This window comes from Choloepus didactylus, chromosome 5 (genome assembly GCF_015220235.1).
Source record: "Choloepus didactylus isolate mChoDid1 chromosome 5, mChoDid1.pri, whole genome shotgun sequence".
NCBI classification, from domain to species: Eukaryota; Metazoa; Chordata; class Mammalia; order Pilosa; family Megalonychidae; genus Choloepus; species Choloepus didactylus.
Window position 1 is genome coordinate 97291083 of NC_051311.1, and position 23935 is coordinate 97315017.

Sequence of the window (23935 nt, forward strand, 5' to 3'; positions counted from 1 at the left end):
GCCCCTGCCTCTCCCCAAACCTAATCCAGAGCAAAAGGTTTGAAAGCCAGTCTGGCAGAACTGAAAGCCATCCAGTCATACACAAAAAAGATCTGCACATCACCCACCATTGTGCAGGCCAAGACCCAGCCTCTTTGAAAACAACACAATCATCCTTGGAAGGGTACTCTCAGGAGAAACAAGCTTGACCACTATACTTTCAAGATCCCCCTGAACACTGAGTCAGCCATGAAGAAAATGGAAGACAACACCCATTTGTGTTCACTGTGGATGTCAAGGCCGACAAGCGCCAGATCAAACAGGCTGTGAAGAAGCTCCTGACCAGGCCTGATGGAGAGAAGAAGGCATATATTCCACAGGCTCCTGACTCTGATGCCTTGGATGTTGCCAACAAAATCGGGATCATCTAAATTGAGTCCAGCTGGCTAATTATAAGTAAAAAAATTTTACTATAAAAATAAATAATAAAAGTTAAAAAAAGAAATAGAAAGTGAAGAATTGGAACTCAAACACAGACTTGCAAGTAAATGATAAAGCTGGCAAAAAACTATATCAGCACTGAGATCCTAAGACTAAGTTTTGAGGTAACAGGAAATTAAGGGAGCTGAATCTATGGCACTTGCATTAAGCCAGGATTGAAGATTAAAGTTTTTGCTGTTGTTGTTGTTTTGATGGATAGCGAGCTATTTCACAAAACAGAAGCAAACATATATCCTCTTTGGAAGAAAGCATCCTTCAATTTTCACATTAAGATATTCTTAGATTGAGATCATCTACCTCTGAGGCACTCCACATCATTTTACAGTCCTTTTCATTTCAGTGGGGTCAATCTTAATATTCCCCTTTTCATTTCTGATTTTAGTTATTTGTGTCCTTTCTCTTTTTCTTTGTCAGTTTAGTTGAAGTTTTGCCAATTTTACTGGCATTTTCAAAGAACCAACTTTGGTTTTGTTGATGCTTTCCACTGTTTTTTTATTCTGTATTCCATTTATTGCCACTAAACTTTGTATTTCTTTCCTCATGCTCATTTTGGATTTAATTTTCTCTTCCTTTTCTAGATCTTCAAGTTTTGAGATTTGGTCTCTGATTTGAGATCTTTCTTTTTAAATGGAAGCATTTAGAGTTAAAAATTTCCCTCCCAGTCTTGCCTTTGTGGCATCCCATAGGTTTTGGTATGTTGTATTTTCATTTTCATTCAACTCAAAATATTTCCTGATTCCCCTTATGATTTCTCCTTTGACCCATTAGTTGTTTAAGAGTACAAAGTTTAATTCCCACATATTTTTGAATTTTCCCTTTCTCCTCTGTTACTGATTTCTAGTTTCATCCTATTGTGGTTGGAAAAGATACACTGTATAATTTCAATATTTTATTAATTTATTGTGACTTGTTTTGTGATCTAAGGTATAGTCATCATTATATGATGAGAGGGTCATCATTACGTGACCTAAGATATGGAAGATCATTATTATGGAGAATGATCCATATACACTAGAAAAGAATATATATTCTGCTGTTGTTGGGTGAAGTGTTCTATATAAGTCTGTCAGGTATAGATGGTGTAGAGTATTGTCCAAATCTTCTATTTCCTTACTGATCTTCTGTCTAGATATTCTATCCATTATTGAGAGTGGTGAATTAAAGTCTCCTACTATTGATGTAGAACCAACTATTTGTCCCTTCAGAACTGTCAATGTTTGCTTCATTTATTCTGTGACTCAGCCCTAACGTGCATATATATTTATAACTGCTATGTCTCCTTGTTGAATTGTTCCCTTAGCAGTATTTAATGACCTTCTTTGTACCTTGTAACAGTTTTTTACTTAGTCTATTTTATCTAATATTAGTATAACCACCCAGCTTTCTTTTGGTTCCTATATATATTTCCTGTTTTAATCCTTGAATTTAAAGTAAGTCTCCTAAAAACAGCATGTAGTTTGGTTGTGCTTTTTTACTTATTCTGCCAATCTCTGTCTTTTGACTGGAGAGTTTAATCCATTTACATTTAAAGTAACTATTGATAATTCAGGACTTTATTCTGCTATTTTGCTATTTAGTCTTGGGCCCTCAATTCTCCCATTAATTCCTACTTCTATATGTATTTGCTTTTTTTGTATCACAATATATTAAGTTCTTTATCATTTCTTTATGGATATATTTTACATATTTTACATATATATTCTTTGTGGTTACCATGGAGTTAAGATTTAACATCTTAAATATATAACAATCATTTTTTATTTGATACCAACTTAACTTCAATAGTATAACATATACACTATTACTATATCCTATGCCCCCCATCCTTTTCTCATTATTGATACAAATTATATCTTTGTACATTATATATCTGACACCATAGATTTATCATTACTTTTTATGCATTTGCATTTTAGCATCTGTAAGAAATAAGAAGTGGAGTTACATACCAAAAAAGTACAGCACAATAGTACCGGCATTTATAACTACCCATAGGGTTATTTTTACTGGAGTCCTGTATTTCTTTATGCTGCTTTGAACCACTGTCTAGTGTCCTTTCCTTTCAATCTGAACAACTTGATTAGCATTGCTTGTAGGGAAGGTCTAGTGGTAATGAATTAGACCTGCACTACATTCCCTGTTTATCTGGAAATGTCTTAACCTTTCCTTCATTTTTGAAAGAAAGTCTCCCCAAATTTAAAATTGGGGGTTGGCAATTAATATCTCTTAATATTTTAGGTATTTCAATCCACTGCCTCCTTGCCTGCATGGTTTCTGATGAGAAATCAGCACTTAGTCTAATTGAGACCCCTTTGTACATTATAATGGCATAAAAGAAATTACATTTAGTGCCTTGTTATCCTGCCTGGCTTATTTTCCCTTTTTAGTAAACACCCCAGCTAGCCCTACCCTGGGAGTAGACACTACTAGTAAGGATCACAAGAGCCACCCTTAGTTTCTCTGAATGGACCCTGCCACTTCTCTGAATGGCTCCTTGTCCTTTCATGCTGCATAATTTACTAGTAAGGCGTGTATCACCATTTCACTTGGATAAGAAGCTGCCCTCAGCTTCCTCATCTTCTCAAAATGTCCCTTGCCGCTTCTGCTCTTCACACTGTGTAGTTTGAAACTTCCAATCCCCAGTATCCATGGGAAAGCCTTACTCCTTCCTTCTGGGTCACACTAATGGTAAGAGCCGTGGACCTGCATGTGCTTCATGACCCCTCTTCTTCATGAGCCCCTGCAAGAGCCTATGCTAGGTAAACCCAACTGGCCCCTCTGCTGCCATCTTTATCCCCATTCTTCCTCCTGGGCCTTTGATCTAACAAAGCTGTTTTTCATGCATTCTCAAATGACTGGCTATCTGTGTTTGCACCTCATTGCCCAAAGATCTTTCACATAACATCCAAAACACATGACACTTGCTTTTGTCTTGCAGCTGTCAAAACTCTTTCCTTGAATTTTTCATTTGACAGTTTGACCATAACATTCTATTCCTTGTCAATTTTAACTTGTTTGGTGTTCAGTGGGATTCTTGGATATACACATTCATACCTTTTCTCAAGTTTGGGAAGTTTTCTGTCATTAATTCTTTGAATGTTCCTTCTACTCCTTTCTCTCCTTCTTTTCCCTCTGGGACTTTCATAATGTGTATATTGGTATGCTTGATGGTGTCCCACAGGACTTTAGGCTATTTTCATTCTTTATAATTCTTTTTTTCTTTCTGCTCCTCAGTCTGACTCATTTCAATTATCTTGTCTTCGAGGTCACTGATGCTCTGATTCTTTCTTCTGCCATCCCCAATCTGCTGTTGTAATCCTCTTGGGTACTTTTCATTTCAGTTATTGTGGTCTTCAATTTCAGTAGCTCTATTTGTTTATTTTTAAAAATTTCTCTCTTTTTATTGAGTGTCTCATATTGTTCATTCATTGATTTCCTGATATCCTTTAGTTCTTTCTTTGCATTTTCCTTCATCTCCTTGAACATACCGAAAATCCTTTCTTTAAAGTCTTTGTCTAGAATGTCCACAGTCTGGATTTTTCCATTGGTGTTTTCTGGCTTTTTATCCTCTTCTTTAGATGGGCCATCATTTCCTGTTTCTTTGTTTTTCTTGAATCCTTTGTTGCACACTATAAATTTTAAACATTAACTCTGGAATTTATTCTGTGAAATGTCTTGTTTCTTGAGTTTGTATCCAGCTAGCGACATGACAGACATTTTCTTGAGTGTCAGACGCTAACAAAACCAAATAAGCTAATGCAAAAAACACCTTTCCAGTCTTTGCAAATTGACTTTGCATTGGCTGGTGCTCTCCTGCAGGATTCAGTCCTCTTACCAAGAATGCCAGCCCAAGGTGACTGCAAAGTTCAGGGAGCTCCCTGTCTCTTTTGGGCCTGTATCTTGTCCTGGGCTTCTGCTTGCTAGTGGCCTTAGGAGTTCCCCTATTTATAGGAATTTGGCCCTCCCTACTCCCCTGGAAATAGACCTTTTCCTCCTCCTGGATGCTCCACCTCAGGACTTAAAACAACTAAGCCTTTGCTCCAGGCCAACAAGCAACTCAAATTGTTTTTCACACTTCTGTTGCTGTCTCAAGCAGCTTTTGCCTGAAGGGTAAATTATGGGAGTGGGGCCTGCCAGAAAAGAGTTTTCCAAGTTAGTCTTTCCCAGCTAGAACAAGGCCAAAGACCTGCAAAGGGATCACAGGCTGGTTCCAAACTGCCCTGGAAAGAGGATGATGGAGGGACCAGGAAGGGTGCCAGGAGCTTCTCCTATAGCTCTTTGAAACTGAATTTTCTTGGTTCAGGATGTACCCAGTAAATGCAGCCCTTTAACAGTTTTTCATAGTTTTGGGGAAGGGTTCTATATGGCTCTTTTGCCGCTTTTGCCCAGGGAAAGTGAGAGCAATGCCACCCTCAGAGCCAGGCCCCCAGTAATCTGATGTAGATAATCAAAAGCAGTGATTAGTGATCAGACTACACACCCCCAGGTTTGGGGGTCTTTATGTCCCACTGTGGCACCAGCAAACTGTGCGAGGTGCTGGGGTTGAGTACTTCACTGCTGCCTGCTGCGAGGTTGGGGGTTAGGCTAAGATAGCCAAGTCACTCAGTGCAGAGACCCTGCAATTCACTGATGTTTACCACAGTTTAACAGCTTCTTCCTCCTGCTCTTCCCTGGAAGCTTCACAGTGTTCTAACAGATTCTGGTGTTTCAAAATAGTTAATTCAGCTATTTCCTGCATGTTTAATAGTAGTTCTTGAGGGACTGATTCCTGGAGCTCCCTACACTACCGTCTTCCCACTTTTTTTTGTCTTTTGACTGATGTATTTACATTTTCATTTAATGTAATTATTGATATGTTGTAGCTTATGTTTGCCATTTATTTTTGTTTTCTGTTTGTTTCTTTCAGTTTTCATTCCTCTGTTGTTTTTTTTCTTTTTTTTCCTCTGTGACACTTGCAATTTTGCATTTAATTTTGATTTACTGATTAGTGTTTTCAAATGTATTTCTTTGTGTAGTTTTTGTATTGTTCATTCTGGGTATTACAATATACATATATTACAACTTAGGTATGTGACTTTTTGTACTTGCAATGAATTGTGGAAATGCCATTTTCTTTCTTTCATCAAATTTTGGAATTTTTCAGCCATTTTTTCTTCAGACATACTTTAAGTCTATGTTCTATCTTGTTCTACACATCCCAGATGCTCTTTTCTTTATTCTTCTTCTTCTTTTGTTTTTGCTTTTTTTTTTTTTTTTTTTTTTTTGGCAGTCCATTTTCTGTTGATCAAGATAGGCTGACTTCTATTGATGTTCTTCCGGTTCACTGATTCTATCCTCTGTTCTGTCTATTCTTCTACTGAACACATCTAGTGTCATTTTTTTTTATTTCTGTTGTATTTTTCAATTCTATAATTTCCATCTCGCTCTTTGTTTATAATTTCTATTTGTTTGCTGGCATTTTCTAATTTTTAATTTGTTTCAAGTGAATTTGTAATTGATTATTTAAGCATATTTATGACAGCTGCTTTAAAATCCTTGTCAGATAATTCCAGCTCCTGATTCATTTCAGTATCGGCAATAGTCATTTGTTTTTACTCATTCAAGTGGTTATTTTTCTGATTTTTTATATCACAGGTGATTTTTTTAACATATCTGGACATTTTATCTCTTATATTAGGAGACACTGGGCCGTAGTTAAATCTTTTATTTTAGCAGGCAGTCACCATGTTTACATTTAGCACACAGGTTGGGCCTACTTTTGCAAGCTGTATTTCCAAAGACAGTTTAAATTTCAGAGTGTCTCCTGTGTTTTTTTTTGGTCTGCTTGTTTTATCTTTCCCCATTGCACTGCCTTATTGTCAAAATCTTGTGTATTATTTTGGTGGTGAGTTCACAGGCACCAATAATATTATTATAATTAAATAAAGCAGATCACCTAGGGCAATGATGGAGTGAGTTATGAACCAAAGATGACCAAAAGTCCAATTTTGTGCACCTGAAGTAAACTGTATACAATAAATTAAAGGGTCCTATCACATTTCTATTTCCTTCTACTACAAAATACCTAAAATGCTAGATTATAATTTACTGAATTGAATTTATGGGAAAAAAGGGGAGATCTGCAGATGCCACAAATGGAGAGGAAACTGAAAGCCAAGCAGGAAGGACCCAAACTCACTCTGCACTGACCCTAGAGGATATCAAATTTGCACAGTAAGAAACAGTAAGAAAGTTGGCATTAATGTCTGCAGAAGGATGATAGGAGAATAAGTCCTGAGACTGCATTAGGTGAGGAATTGAAGCTGACAAGTTTGTGCAGAGTTAGGACTCATTAGAGTGGGTGCTCTCAATGGAAGTCACACTGGACATGTTCTGCTCACAGCAAGAAACAGAAAGCTTTTCTCTGCCCAGGGCTCTGGGAAGGGAAACGAAAAGTTTCTTGGAAGAAGTAAAAATCACAACCTATATCTGTTCTGGTATCAAGTTTAAATTTACCCTATTTTCATACTGTTGAAATCCTGAAATGATTAATGTAAAATTCAATCCAGAGCACATGATATTCATAGAGTGCACAACAGAAATAAAGACAAATCTTTCTTGAGTGATATTTTTACAAGCCAGTCACATGGGCTTTCCATATAAAAGAATAAAAAAAAAAAAAAAAACACCTCCTAAGATAAGCTCACATTTAAACATTGCAAAACACAAACAGAAATAATCCTTCAGGAGGTGACAGCATAGCCTTAAAGTACAATGAAAGTAAGTATAACTAAATTGAATAAAGTAAGATTTAAAAATATTATGAACCAACACAAAGTATAATGCCATACGAAAAATGTGGGAATTGATAAAATGTCATTGTTCCTGTTTTGTAATTCAAAATTCTAGTCAATATCATGTACTTTTTGTGTAAGGATGGAGTTTCTGCTAAGTGTAATTTATGATTTCACTACTGAAGTCTATTCTGTCTTACCAGCTATAAACAAACATAATAAATGCAGTAAATACAAAAAAATATTCCCAAATACAGAGGGAGAATCCCTATTCTCCGTACATATTGGGAGCCTCACTACAACTTAAACAGGATGAATATGCTATGATCCTACAGCTTTATGTGAAATCACATACAAATACTAACCCCAACTATCATATAATACTAGAACCAAGACAAACAATGATCTCTCCTCTCTGTCCTGAAAACTGTTTAATTTTGCAAGTGATAGAATTCAAGTTTGCCATTCTTAAAAGGTTTGCTTAGTGAAACAGAAATGGTACTTGCACTACTAGTCCAATTTTCCCCTTTTATTAGGTCATATTTTTTTGGAAAGTAGGATGAAAGACTGGAATAGGTCCCTTAGCTGGCATAGTAGGATTCAAAAATCATTGCTTTATTATGTTTTTCTTGGTTTACAGGACCAGTTTTCCATATAGTATTTGTAGTACTTACAAGAAGTTTGTATTTTGGCTTTCTCCCTTGTAAAACACATGTTCTTGAGTTCTTAGAATCTGATTGAATATCCTCTGTCTCAGAGGATGCACGGAAGGCCGTTTTTATGTTATCTCTGGGGTTTATACACTCAGAGTCTCCAGCCAGAAGCTGGACTTTAATTACTTTAACTTACAAGGGCTTTCCAGTTGTGAGTGGGCATAGATGTAATTTGCCCTTTGTTTTTTTTCTCACACAGACTCTGCTTTGAGCCCAAACAACAACAAAAAATAACAGTATTGCTTCCTACCCTTGCTTTATCACAGCTATTAAAAATTGTGGCATTGTAAATAGTAGGTTTAAACAACAACAGGATTGGAAATGGAAGCAAACTCATACTCACATTCAGATTCAAACAAAAACAAAAATAAAACCCAGAACCCTTTACAGGCTTTATTTTCTGCATTTTCTTGTTTGGGCCAAAGAAGTTAAAAAAAAAAAAAAAAAAAAAAAGAGAGAGAAAACTCGGAAGAAAAGCTCTTCTGTGGGTGTAGGTATCCAATGCCATTGTCATCCTAATGCTCATAATCTCACAAGAAATTCTGGTTTCCATAGCAAGGCAATTGCATGTCGGACACACTCCACTAATATAAGATGGTATGAAATGTTGAAAACTATATAGAAAGCAAAATGGCACTGAAGCCAATATGAGAGTGTCTGCTAAATCATAATCTGGAATTTCCTTTGTTATGGCCTGGAAATTTTCCCATTAACAAACTGGAGTAAAAATTGCAATTCTACTGGGGATTATCCAATATTAACTTGTCCAAATCTTTTCCATGCCCTTTAAGCTTCCAATACTATTTGTCTCTTCATTTTCAGTACAATATATGGCCTTTTCTACTTCACTGAAATAATCAAAGCCATTTAAGACTAAGTTCCTGAATCTTCTCCCCTGAACTAAAGACTTCTATGTACTGTTATTCTATTTTTATCAAATGTGCTACATATATATCATGTTTAACCTTTTAAAAAGTAGAATTTCTCAGGTAATCATCACAATAGCTCCAAGAGATAGATGGGAATGAAAACATTGTGCTTATTTGATGACTAAGGAGACCTAAGGAAACTGAGATTCCATATAGCAAATGATTCTGCCAAGTTACCAGTCTGATAAGTTTTCAAACAGTTCTCCAACCACAGGCTTCTACTTACCAGTCTACACATTCTGCAGTCAGAACTTTTGGGTTCAAATCTTGTCTTCACAACAGGTTTCTGGGCAAGAAAACAACCAGTTTCTTACTTTGTGAGAATTAAAAGATAAATTATATACAAAGCATTTGGAATAGCACCTGACTGGTAAGCCCTTGATAAGCAGTTCCTGAGAGACAATGAATTTTCTCTCTCATTCATAGGGTTAATACCTATAAACATTACAGAAATTTCTGCAACTTCCACCACAGCATCTAACACCAACTGTAAATACTGCTAGTAACTCAATCAATCAATGCAATATTTACTCTACCAGGAGTTTAGACCAGACCCTACAGGTTAAGGGCAATCATCTACAAGATTGCCCTTCAGGTACCAGCTGCAATTTCGGGGATTCAGGCCACTTGCCTTTCTGACCAACTTGCTACAAATTTGGGGGTTCCCATCATGCTCTCAAGTTTGATAATTTGCTAGAATGACTCACAGAGCTCACTGAAAATGCTACACTTACTATTTTAGTTAAAGAATAGTGAAAAAAAAAAATACAAATAAGAAGAAACCAAAAGAAGAGAAGCGTAAGGTGAGGTTTGGGAGGGTCTCAAGCACAAATTTCTGTGTTTTCTCCACAGAGTCAGAAAATGTAACCATGCCAGCACAGCAAGGTTCTCAATCATTGAAGCTCATCTCAGCTTTGAGTGTCTGAGTTTTTATGGGGATCCATTTCTTAGGCATGATTGATAGAATCAATATCCAGGTGGTTGAACACAATCTGTAGTCCTCCTCTCCTCCAAGTTTAGAGAGGTGGGCTGATAGGACAGCACAAAGTCCCAACCCCTTCATTCATGATTGGTCTATCTGGTGAGGCTACTGTCACCCTAAGACTGCAGATGTGGCCAGCCCTGCCCTGTAGCCGTTAGTTGTGGTCCTGGGCCTATCATGAAGAACAAAAAACACCCATCACAGGAAATTCCAAAGACTCAGGGATTGCTTCTGCAGAAACTGGAGACAAAGACCAGTCAAGTTTTTCATTGTAATACAATACCCCTATGGTATTCCTTTTCCCAATAGGTCTAAAAATTTCTTTCCCTCTTTCTTTATTCAATCAACCCACTCTCCACATTTCTGCCTACCAGTATGGTCAGGATTCTTCTACTTGAGCAAAAGATCATTATTACTTTCAACTATCACCGTTTCTCTCTCCCTCCTTATTCTAATTTTATCTCAAAGAACCACCAAATCATTTAACTTTCCAGCAAAAAATAACCTTGTAATTCATCACCCTTGTTTCACAGATTAGGCAAATAGAGCTCAGGAATACAAGTGTTTTGTGCTTTTCAAGCAGTGATTGGGGACCCACATTCCTTCCATCTTGCAATGTTTCTGCCTTTAAAAGATAACCTTCAAAAATCACCTTGCAAAGGAAATGTGAGCACATGGACAACTGTCCAGGCTTGGGAATGGTTTCTGCCCACATCCATAGGGCCCCAATCTCACAGAAGAATTGGTACGAAATGCAGTCTTTGTGTACCCAGAAAATTAAACAGGATCTGGTGAAGACAAAGCGATGTTTCTGCCATGACTTCAATTTCAAAGCTACACGGTTGGAGAACCAGCAGTAATCACTTTACTTTTGACCTTCAATAAGGCAATTCTGTTTCCTTTTGCGTAAAATGGGAGGGGAAATGCCGGCTTCTCTTAGGTTTTCCCCATCTCTAATATTCTTATACTCAGTGACAATAAGTACTTAGGCCCTAATGCATTTTTCCACTCAAGGCTCCTATAGAATTATAGTCCAGTATAGTTGTGTTCATTTAGTAGATAATTAAAAAAATCCTATGCTTGTTTGTAGAGATAAAGGACATCTAAGAAAGAAAACTGCCTTAACGATTTAACAGAATTTTAAAAGGCTTACTACAAAATGTCAGAAAGATTTCGGGGACAAAATATACATATAAGAAAAAATTGGAACATCAAGGAAAGAACAATTAATTTCCATTGCAGAGATCTACTAAAATTGTGGTGTACTTTTCTTTTGTTTCTTTCAGCTTGCATTCTTTTTTTTTTTCCCTCAAAATGTGCTCTCACATATTTTATAAATATGTCTGCAATAGGTTAGTTCTTTATGCTATATTTCAAAATTCTTAAGCTATGCCACATTTAGTGCATGAAAGCAATAGATTTACAGTTCAAGTTTCATAACAATGTAAACAATTCAAGAAACATTGTGCTTTTAAACTTTTCCAAGCTTAGTGACTTTTGTGATGTAGTTTTAATTTCATAATGTGTAAAAAAAAAAAAAGAAAACATTTTTTGAAATGCTTATCAGTCACATTTAAGTGGTTCTGGCTTTTGTTTTGATGAATAAATGATGTAAATCCAATCTTACTCAAGTATGTAGACCCAAAAGAATAGTGTTTTTCATCAATTTCTTCTCCAGTTGTGGAAATGGTTCTCGTTTATCTATTTACCAAAAAGCCCTTGTATAGTGCAGACAATGAGTTAGTTCGTCAAAAATATTCGCTTATTTAAACCTCATCTCCACCTTCTGGGCTAGATAATATTGTTATCATCATTTTAGAATAAGGAAACAAGGCAAGAGAGGGTCAGTAACTTGCCCAAGCTCATAAAAATAGTAAATAGTAAAGCCAAGATTCATATCCAGGAAGTCTGAATAAGTGTGTGTTCTTAAATACTATGTGATGGCACAAAAAATATGACTACAGCATTATCTCTAAATAACATGTGGATATAGCTTATTGGCTCTTTTAGTTCATAGGTATCCCAGTTAAAGATAAATAGGTCTAATATCCATATTTTGGTACAAAAAGATCTCCAAGAGAAAAAAAGGCCTCTGAGAGAAACATGACTCTTGGTAATATCTTGTCATTTCTGATGATCATTTCTGTACTTTCTAAACACTACTCTGTTGGAAAACAAAGTTAGTAAAATTTTTCTTTTCCAAATAGGCAGTTTTCTTAAAACACTAGATAAATTTAAAGTGGCCATTACCATGCTGTTTCATACTAGCTTCTTTAGAACAGGGTTGACTTTGAAGTTTGACCACTCCTATAAACATACTCAAGGAAGGACAAACATTGATTTGTAAGTCATTTACTCTATAACTGTTTTAGAGGTAAAGAAAATGACTTATATTTTTACACATTTCAGAAATGAAGCATCTGAACACTGGTTTGGAAATAATGGACATGTTTGGTAACAATTTTTTCAGAGAACCACTGAAGAGACAGCAATGATTTAGAAACTATCCTCTGAGGAAATGTATCATACTCTTTGCAGGAGACAAAACAGCCTTCAATTTGGTATGCAAATTCTTGTCAACAAGTACACGATGGTGTAATAGACAATGTATGATTGTGCTGTGAAATGGGTTTTGCTATATATATTTTTGCATCAGTAAAGAAATTCCTGGCTGCTTTTCTTCAGGTCAAAGCAGGAGCATTTTTGATGCATATTGATTTGTTACTTTGAGTCTTATAGATAGAAAAGTTGTCTCTGATTAGATAAAATCATATTTCCTTTCAGTTATTTGCCTTGTTTCACAGGATAGTCCTCTTTCTAATTTATATCATGCACAACAATAGTAGGTGACTGAAAGCACCAAGGTCACATTCACTTAAAAATACAACTTTCCTGTCTTTTTAAAAACTTGTTTCAGCTATAATGATTTGACAAGAAAACTTGTTGAAATTTCTTCGGTACATCTGATCTTAGAATTACTTTCCAATTTTCCCATGCATATATTTTACTAGCTTTTTAAGTACTACATGAGACTCCTTGTAACATAAAGGCAAATTGATTGGATGCTATAACAGGAATTTCTCAACTAGCACCATCCTAAATGACTTCAAACTTCTTTTTTTACAATACAAAAGTGCCCTTCTAAACATCAGGACAACATCTAATTTCACTACCTGCACTTTGTTAAAAGTTCAGAATGGCTTGATGATCTGAGACTAGGTGCAATATCCACATTATAGCCACTAAATCCCAAACATCTCTGTTATAGAAATAACTTGTTAAAAATATAGTTATTTTTCCAAGTATGTTTCTTCCACAAAAGGCAGCCAAATATGTCAACATAGTTTTTGTGTAGATTTATTATGCAGTAAACATCCTATAATATGCTAACAATTAGCAGCTAAATGATATAACAACCAGTAGTTAACTAATATAAAACAAAGCCATGGCATTGTCATATCATCATTTTTACATGAGTCAGAAAGAGGCCACACAACACCAAGGAAACAGACCATTCCTGCTCACCAAGTAACCTCAGGAAGGGAGCTAGCTAGCCAGTGTATTACAGCCAGGCACAATGTTACAGCACCCCAATCATTCTAATTTACATCAAGTGAATCGGGCATGAAATAACTGGATACTGACGATTTTGGTGCTCTGGAAGTCATGGTTTTTTGCTTTGTGATTTTACATTGTGTGCTCATATTCAGCTAAGTTATTTTTGTGAGAATTTTCTGCAGCTTAGGTGGTTAGGCTTTTCCAGAATAGTTTTGCTTCTCTTTATGCCAGGAACTCCTCAAAATAAAACAAAACAAAACAAAAAACCCAGGGCCACTTTTTAAATGTTCTTGCCCTGTATTTTCTTGATATCTTTCAGTTTGTGTTAATTAAATCTCCGTATATGCATAAGGTACAGTCCCCTCCACCCCCCGCCTTAATTTAGAGCCAAAACCTATAAAGGGCAAGCTTTCTTGTTGCCTTCCTAGGCAAGTATGTGGAGATGTCCCTTTCATCTTTTCATTACGAAGCCCCCCTTTTTTATGGGGGTTGTGACTCCTTGCTTTTTTGTGTACCCAATGTCTTATTTCCTGTTTCCCAGTGGCTGTGAAAACTCAAGTCTCTTCTTCACAGAAAAGAAAAGATATTTGTGTTTTCTGTAATTTACATTCCAAACCAGTTTGTCGTCTCACAACCCCAGGTAGAGCATCTTTCAGCCCCGTCTCTCAGTAGGAGTGTAACATTGGATAAGAATAAGTACACACACTGAAAGATATCAAGAAAACACAAGGCAAAAACATTTAAAAAGTGGTCCTGCAATTTTCCAGAGAGCAGAGAAATGAGTTCATAGTGTGACCATAGGACCTGCCATGTAGTTGGCACTCAGCACTTGCATTTTACTTCAAAAGTAAGTCCTACAGTCCTTGAAAGATAAGCGAAATGCTAGGAGATACAAAAGAGAGTAGAGGGCACATTAAATTGAGAGATAAACTTGAGCAAAACCCAGTGGCCTAAAAGCACATGTTATGGTCCAAGGACAAGAGGAGATGAGTGGGTTAGGTGACAACAATAGCCTAACAAGGTTTTCAAATTTCCTTGCGATTCATGCAATTGGCTTTTCATAAATCAGACACTAATTTCCTCTAGGGTAAAAATGAGATGTGTTCTGAATCCCATTTCTTTTGAAAACATTCTTTAAAAGTTCAATGCCCAATTTTGTCAAAGCAAAAGTGTGTCCCTCCAACCCTTGCTTCTGTGAAATACGTAGTTTTTAACAACCAGTTTATCACCATGACACAGTTCATTGTCATGACCTAACAGTTGTGTTAGAAACCTATGACTCAAGAAGATGATTATTCCACAAAAAAAGAGCTACAGATCAACTAATCAATTAACAAGAACAAATTTGAAGTTGGCAATAGCTAAAGAATTCCATAAAATTCATCTCATTAAAATACTTTGACATACACTTTGAAACTGTTTATCTTGGAGAATATAGCAGGAGATAGTTTACATGCTTCTTGAGTGCTGTTTTGGGAAGGCTTTTCATTGTCATTTTGTTGGTATTGCTTTAGAAGCAAAGGTAGTCTGTACTATAATTGCTTCAATTAAAATTTTCAAAAGCTATTGATATGATGTGAATAAGAATATTTAATGAAATATTTAAAGATATCCATGACATATTTGCAAATAAAAATAAAGTTTAGAAAATAATATGTTTGTTATGATATAATTTTCCACCACAGCTAGGTCCAAGGTCTGGCTCTGCTTTTGATAACCATACTAGGCTGGTTATTTAACCTATGTAAACATCAGTTTCTTCACATATAAAATATGAATAATAATTTGTATGCATTGTCAAAAATCCTTCAGAAGAATGGTGCCAATTCAATTTAAATTCTCAGAAAAAAAATGACTTTTGCATTCTCAATATGTTTCCCCCTGTAAAATATTATGCTTTTTTTCCTGCTTTAGCAGGTGCAAGTGAATTCTGTTTTTTAAAGTTTTCTTTCTTTCCTTATTAGCAAAATTGCTAATTTTTTCTTATAGTAACTTAGAATTCATCAGTTTGTCATCTTTTTGGTGAGATTGTCATTTTTTATTTTTGATTATCAAAAGCTCTTTTTTTGACTAAAGGTATTAATTCTGTATAAATTTTGTATAAATACTCCAAATATATTTTGTCAGTTTGATGTTTTATCTTTCAATTTATTTTTAGGTAATTCTGAAATACTGAAGCTTTAAATGTTTTTTTGTAGTTAATCAGTCTTGTCTTATATGTTGCCTGCTTTGTTGCTCCTTGAAAGTCCTTCCCCATATTCAAGATAGTAAAAATATTAAGTTTCTTCATGTAAATTTAGAGTTCATTTTTGTTTACATTTAAATATTTAATCTACCTAGTTAGAGTAGGCAGCATACTTCATTTTTTTTACAAACTGGTTTATTATTCCAAAACCATTTATATGATGCAGCACTAATCTACTATCTTCTATCTAGATTTCCTAGTATGTCCCATTTATCCAGGTATCAATTACTTTTCCAAGAATACAGTTTTTATATTATAGGTTTACAACAGTTTTACGTTCACTAAAACAGATTAGTTTTCATCTTGCATTTTTGGAAAACTATAGATTTTTCTTGTTTGTTTATTCTTGTGATTGAAATTGAGATCCATTCATCTACTTCTAATTTAAGTAGATTTCCTATATTGTATTTATCTGGCTATGTCAGCTTCAATCATGTTTGAAACAAGGTGAAGCATAAAAAAAGAATTGTATTAAGTTTGGGAATTTGACCTCAATTTGTTTTTCTGAATAAAACTTTTCTGATATCTTCCACCCAAATTGTGGTTGTAAGTGTCTTCAGAAGAAAGTTATTTTAATTCAGTAAGATATTTAGGCAAAAATTAAGCCCACCTATCTGATGGTGGTAAATGTATAGCTTTTTGCCTAGTCTCAAGAAATCAAATATTTACTCTAGAATAAATCCTTCTCCCCATAAGAGAAATAAATGTAAATGCTTTGTGGCTGAAGAACAAAGAGAACTCTTGTTCTCTTACTTACGTGAACACATGAATTGAAATGGAAATTATAAGTGTATAGAAGTGCAAATGCAAAGGACATCTTACTGATACTTATAATGTAACTTAGAATGCACTTGAGGCATGTTTTTAAAAGCTTGTAGAAGGCCAGCATGTTCATTAGCTTATGACATCCTCTGAGTCATGGTTGAAACCACTCAAGTCACTTCATTAAATTTCTCTCCACAAAGATTTTTGGCCTGGTTCATTGTGTTTTCCAGACATAACAAGGCTATAGTGGGGATTTAACACTGAGTCATGGGCACTGCTAAGGATTTTAGCTCAACAAGAACACATACGAATGTGTTCACTATGTAGGAGTATGCACAGGCTGTAAACAATATCATGGTTTTAAGTCTCTTTTATTAGAAGTCATTGCCTGCTTTATAGTACCCGTGCTGGAATCCCTACTGCTCTCAAGTAGCAAGAGGGAGTACAAGCAAAGTCATAAGATGAAGAAATTTCGGCACTCTCTCTAAAGGAGAATTTTTCTTTTCACATATTCTACCAGTATAAGTAATGCACAGAATGTATTGATGCAAGTTTTGAACAAGCCAACACAAATATAGTTTTGCTTTGGATATTAAAATATATTTATATAATTAGAAGTTCTTGTCTCCATTCTTCATGTTTGTGAACCTTCGTAGCTGACCTTTTGAAATCTTTACTAGTGAAAACATGAAAATACTTCTTTAGTCAAAACCAGAGAGGAAGAGAGGACAATTAGGCAGAGAAACAGATAAAAATGTATCAAAAAGAGTAACACCCTGAGACTATAGAAAACAAATGTGTTTATGGAAATATTATAACTATAGAATGATTGCTTCAATAATGTCACAAATACATTCTGAGATTAGGTTCCATTAATCTAAATTCAGGTTAGTGAGACAATCAAATTAGTTCAGGAATCACACAGACCGGCTTGTATGTAAGAACAATTTTTATCTTTGTATGATACAGTTTTAATATCTTGGGTCCTAAGGTCCATGCTGAGGGCCCCGAACTTCAGCCATTCACAACTTCCCCTCTTTGTTATTTCCCAAGAAGACATCCCCGGAGGGATAACAACATTACAAGCCATGACTCACTCTTACCAGAACAGTGATGGTCACCTCAGCAGTACTACTCCTCTGTCTGAGGGGGTCGGGGATAGCATCTTTGTCCAAGTCCGTTATTCTCACAGCTACCTCGTACTGTGGTTCAGCTTCCCTGTCTAGTGAGCCCAATAGCTTTATCATTCCTGACACAAAAAAATAAAGGGACACAGGTTAACCCATGAATTGCCAAATGTCTTCAAATTATGCTAAATTATAAACAATATAATATAAATAATCACTGCAATAAAAATGAAAATGAATTAATATGAATCAGTTTTGATTGTATACTCATATCTTCAAATTATTCATCAACAGCAATATCATGGCAGACATTAAGTCACACACTATTTTTGTCACATGTTATGCATTCTTAGTTATTTGTAATACACACACACACACACACACACATACACACACACATAGTGTTTCTGAAGATCAATAAAATAAAGACAAATTTGTGGATACAGCTAACAAAGCAAAGTGAACATTATATAATTCAGGGAGAAAGTTACTTTTAAAGACATTCCTATGTCCACAATTTCTAAATAAAGTAAATTTCTAATGAATATATGTGACCTTTTTTAGATTATTAATTGATATTAGCATTTTTACAGTATCTGTGTCTGGTTCAATGTAAAATTTGGGAGGTGTTCCCAAATTGCCTCCAACAATAGTGTATTTTATATTATTAAATGGCCAGTCTGCATCTGAAAATGAAATTTTTCCAACTAGGGTATCAGTAGGACTATTTTCAAATATACTAAAGGTAAATGCCAGTGTAGTTCCAAGTGGATTCAACTCATTTATGCGATTCACCCTTATGATGATTGTAACAGTTGCTATGGAGAGAAAAGTACATAAAATATAGCTCAGGCAATCATGTCTTCTTAAATTAACTCATAATTTCACTTTTCATTTTTAATCAATACCTTATATTACACATTAAATTCTAAGTGTATAAATTATACAAATATCTATATTGAATACTTATATATTTACATTATTACCTTCCTAATTATAAAGCATCTAACAAATAACTTTAGGATTAAAACACTCTAACAACTGATTTTGAACAGTTGTCAAAGCATTTGCCTTATATAATGTGTTTATACATAAATGCTACTATATTGAATTAAAGATCATAATTTCCAGGAACAGATAAATATTTCTACAGTTGAAATATGATTAAAATACCTCAGTATGACAACATAATAAAGAAATAATGAAAGAAATGCAGTTTTCTATGAGAATCTGACTAATACTATTTTCTCTAAAGCAGAGTAACTTAATTCCTTGAGAAATCTTTTACACACACAAAGATGTCAGAAAAGTCCTTCTCTGCAATTGCCTTTAAATAACTGCAATAGGCTGTATTAAAAATTTGAAAATCATTCTCTCACTCAAGATCCACTTTGTCACTGTAGCATGAGAATTCATTTCCAAGAGTTATTGTATTACATTTGTTCCAGGATATAATTGAAAAGTACCACATGTAATATTGTTGATGTCTATTTTCCTTAATTTAGAATAGTACAAAATTTGCCATTTAGCATTTTTATTTTCTTCCCCTCAGTTATGCCCCTGAAAGAATGCTGTGTGAAGGTGAACACAAGGTGATAAAATCACATTAATTTATTCCCAATTCAGTGATGATGTGCTGAAGACATGTGTATGTGTGTGTCTATGATTATATATTTGAGTATTGGTTTTTAAATACTTCGTGGCTTCCTTCATTATTTGAAAAAAAAATTTGCAGTGGATGATTTAAAATTTTTAAATATAAAATTATGATAAGCATCTTGATTTTGTAATTTTATTTGGACTCTCATTTTTTAAAATTGCAGTACATATAGGATAAATACATTAATATAAGTAATAATTAATATATTTTATTATAATAGACCATCAGAATCTATAAATATCATAAGCTTTTAAGAATTAATTTTTAAAATTACTGGGTATTTTATACAATTAACAATAGTTTAGTATTTTAATTAATAATTTCTTACTTGATAGTACAGGACTTCCTTCATCAGACACTCTCACAAACAATGTGTATTTGAAGTCCATTCCTGCAAAAATAGCATTATCATAATCTAGATGTGTAGGGCCAACCTGCAAATGAAAAATATTACATTGATGGTTATTTCTTTTTTTGGTTAAACCTCTATTCAATCATTTTCATGAATCCAAAGCTAAGACAATGAGAAACTAATATTGATAACAGATACACGAAAATGGTATTCTATAATATTCAATAGGAATATAATATGAACCACGAATGTGCACTACATATGTAATTTTAAATTTTCTAGTAGCCACATTAAAAAAGTAAAAAACAAACTGGTGAAATTAATTTAAAGAAAATATTTATTTAACCAATATATCCAAAATACTATCATTTCATCATGTAATTAACATTAATTAAAGAAACATTGATGAGCTGTTTCACATTCTTTTGTTCATACTAATTATGTGAAATCCTTTGCATAGTTCATAACATTACGTTTCAGTACGTTTCACATGTTCAATAGGCACACATGTCTAGTGGCTACCATTTTGTAACATGTGACTTGCAAATTTACTGAAAAAATTAAGCTAATATCAATGTATATTCTATTGCAAAATTATACTAGTAGCAGAACTAGGCTTATACTTTTTATATACATTCAGTCACACTGATTCATTGACATAGGTTGTCTTTTCCCTGTTCCATACATTCTCTTCATAAATAAACATTCTGATGTGTATAAAAGGTTTGTAAAAGGTTTTTCATGGATTTATGTGCATTTTTTTTCAAAATGAGTTAAGTCTGGGTTAGTATTAGAAGGAATAATCTCTCAGTAGCAAGCTTTAAATTGCAAGCTTCAAAATCATTCATAAGCAGAACTTGAGTCCCACCCTGTGGAAGGAATCAAAGCATCTCATATTTTGCTCTTTCACTTTACTCTCCTGGGAATGGTGTCCTCAACAGATGCCAGCAAACAACCTATTAGAGAGGGGAGCTGTGAGTAGAAACCAGATGATGAGTTGGTACAGAAAAGCACAGATGAACAACTCTGTTTACTTAAAATTTTACAATGTTCCAAATATTACAGAAATTGGGGATTAAAAAAGAATTAGTCAAACGGGTGAAAATAGTTTCTCCATGAATGGGGTACAATGTTGGGTGATCTCCAAGGTCCTTTTCAAAATTAACGTGCTGTCGTCTGTGTTTTAAGTAGATAAAGGGAGACAACATGGAGAGCACTGATGACAGTGAACTGGATATCAAGTGTTCCCTTAAACTTAAAGCACAACTTTCTTATCCTATTTTTATTAAAATAAAATGCAAAAATAGTTCTTATACTGTAGTAGCCCAGAAAATGTGGTGTTAGAATAAGAAGAAATAAAGTAATCATTGAAAAGAACTATAACAAGAAAATAACCAGAGGCAGACACATGCATATAAAGAAATCCTATATATTTCAGAGATGGCATTGCAGGTGATTGCAGAAATACAGCCAAGAGAGTTGGTTATCCAAATGCTGAAAATATTCACCAAATCCCTACTTTTCTCCAAACCACAAAGTTAGCTCTTTATGGTTAGAAAAGTTTAATGTGAGAGGCTAATTGCTTAAATATTACAGGAAAATAAAGGAGATATCATACAAATAATTAAGAAAAAAATTAGTGAAATACATGTTTATGTTTTCACACAAAGGAAATACACATATCATGTTTATTCACACAATGGGTAAATACATAAAATAATATCCAACTTCATTACTAGTATGGCAAATGCATGTCAAGCTGTGAGATAGTACCAGATTTCACAGTAAGGATATTGATCAAGAGAATGCTTATAATTGCTGGTAGAGAGTCTAACCTGATGCAACCACTTTGGAAAACAATTTGGCACTACCTTATGTAGTCCAACATTTGCACATATTATGAAATGGTAGTTCTGTTCCTATGTATATACTCTAGAGAAGGTCTTGTAGTGGAGACCAAGAGAAACACACAGGAATGTTCATTACAGTGTTATGCATAATAAGCAAAAAGCAGGAGAAAATCCAAATATGTGTCAATAGGAATGATTGCAGTCACACACTGAAATATTACGGAATATAATGTAACTTTATACAGCAAGAAAATTAAAAAAATAAAGAAACACATAGATGATTTAAAGAAACATACCATAAATGAAAAACTCAAGTCAAAGAAGGCCAAAAATTTTACGAGGCAACTTCTTTAAAGCAATCAGTATTGTCTATTAATACATAGATAGAAGATAAAATGACAAAATCCCAGGAGAATGATAAACACAAAATTCTGGATATTGACTGCCTCTAGAGGACAAGCAGGGGAATGGGATGTGAAAGCAACACAGTTGTTTAGTAATGTTCTAATTTTGAAGTGGGGTGATGGGTTCAGGGGATTATTTTATTATTATGCTTTATAATTGTGAATGTTAGTTATGCTACTTCATAAATATCAATATTTTGAATAATAATTTAAATTTATTTAATTTATTTAAATTTATTTAATTTATTTAATTTATTTAAATTTAATAATTTAAAGATAGTTGATTAATAAAAACATATTGGGGTGCTTTTACAGGTCAGTGCTCATTAAAAAAGAACTAACCTAGTAAAATATCTGATTAGCAACACTGATTTAAAGAAAAATTCATTTTTATGATTTTATTAACTAACTAAATATATTGCACAGGAACTATTTTGGATTCATTAAATAGTTGCTCATTGTTAAACATTAAAATTACCTGGCTAGCACAATACCCTGGATGAATTAAGATAAATTTTGAGTTAATGATATCTACTAGTCTACTACAGATTTATTCATTATTTTAACATAAATACCTTTGTGCTTATTATAAATCCTAGTTCTGAGTGACTACTAAAACTCTCATTTTATCCCCATAGTATAAGACACATGCAACTGTATGACCGTCTAAAGAAAAATAAATTATATTTTTAAAATTAATTATGCCCTTTGGCTAGTTGAAAAACTCAAACATTGTTGGAAAGCCAAATACATGTTCTTTCCATGTCCTTCTAATAAATCTTTTATTGACTAAGCACTAAAGTTGTGCCAGTTTCTTTTTTTCTACAAACTGGCTTCTCTTCCTTTGCTACTGTAGCAAGATAAGAATGTTGCCATTTTAATAACCCTTTCTGAACTTAAATCACCTTTGGAGAAAAATATTATTGTACTCCCAATAATGTAATAAAAGAAAAGAAAGAAGGATATCAGTTAGTTAAATAGAGGATAATATTTGATAATTTCTGAGGAAAGATAGGAAAAGCCAATGTGGCATACTCTGTTTCAACAGCTTTGCTTCTAGGAAATTTGCTTGGCTGGTTTTATAATTTTTTGTCCAAAATTAAAGCAAATCCAGAATAATAATGCTGCTGCTGTTTGTTCATGTTTTATTTGTTTTTCCTGTTAGAGTTGTTTGAGTGGGGAGGATTCAAAAATTTTTATAGCATGCCACGATCTTCAAATTCCTGACAAGGAATATTTTTGATATTGTGTTATTTTCCATCATTATCAGGAGAAAAATATAATTCATATAGTTTATAAGGATATGTATTAATATTCTGGTCATATCAACTGTATCTTTTAGTTCCAAAGAACTGTGAAAATGAGGCATTTACCCACTTAGGAGTAATTTGTTACTATATCCTGTCAATGCCTTTTGAAACTATCTTACAATTCATTAGGTCATTGATTTAACGAATACTGAATATATGCCAGGCAATGGTTTTATAACAGATATTTTTCTCTCACTGTCTTATGAGGGGGACAGAGTTTCAATGTGTGATGAGTGCTATGATGGGAGAGTCCCAAATGCTGGTAGAACACAAGAAGATCCTGACCCAAACGAGTGGGATGACAAATGCCAGGGACGGCTTCCTAAAGGAGGTGATATCTAAACAAAATTGTGAAAGTCATGCAAAAGTGTGTGGGAAATAGAGGCACAAGATGGAAAGCATTTTCTAGTAGCATGAACAGCATGAATGGCAGAACTAAAGGCCAGGGCCAAAAGACATCACAGTGATTAAAGCTGTGAAGGTAATTTCATATGACTCAATCATAGAGTGTTAGGCAGTGAATGATAAATTTATAAAGAGTCTGCATAGAATACTACCAGAGGCTAGGGCAGGAGTCCAATTGCAGTTTATTTAGTGTCAGAACAAGGGGGGAAATGCTTGTTACCTAGTGCCTTATTCATCCAGACCATGCCAGGTCTCTAATCAGCCAGTAGGTCAAGTGAGCAACTTTTTATTTTATTAATGTGCAGACATTACCCGCAAATCTGGTTCAACACAATGCCTAATCTGATCCTGCCTATTCTGTTTGAAGATATGTGAAGCCTTA

The 23935-nt window shown here is 34.3% G+C and overlaps 1 pseudogene; it reads right to left on the reverse strand.

The window, feature by feature from the left end:
- The window catches only part of LOC119534920, a 145557-nt pseudogene that overhangs the window by 66529 nt on the left and 55093 nt on the right, over window positions 1–23935 (reverse strand).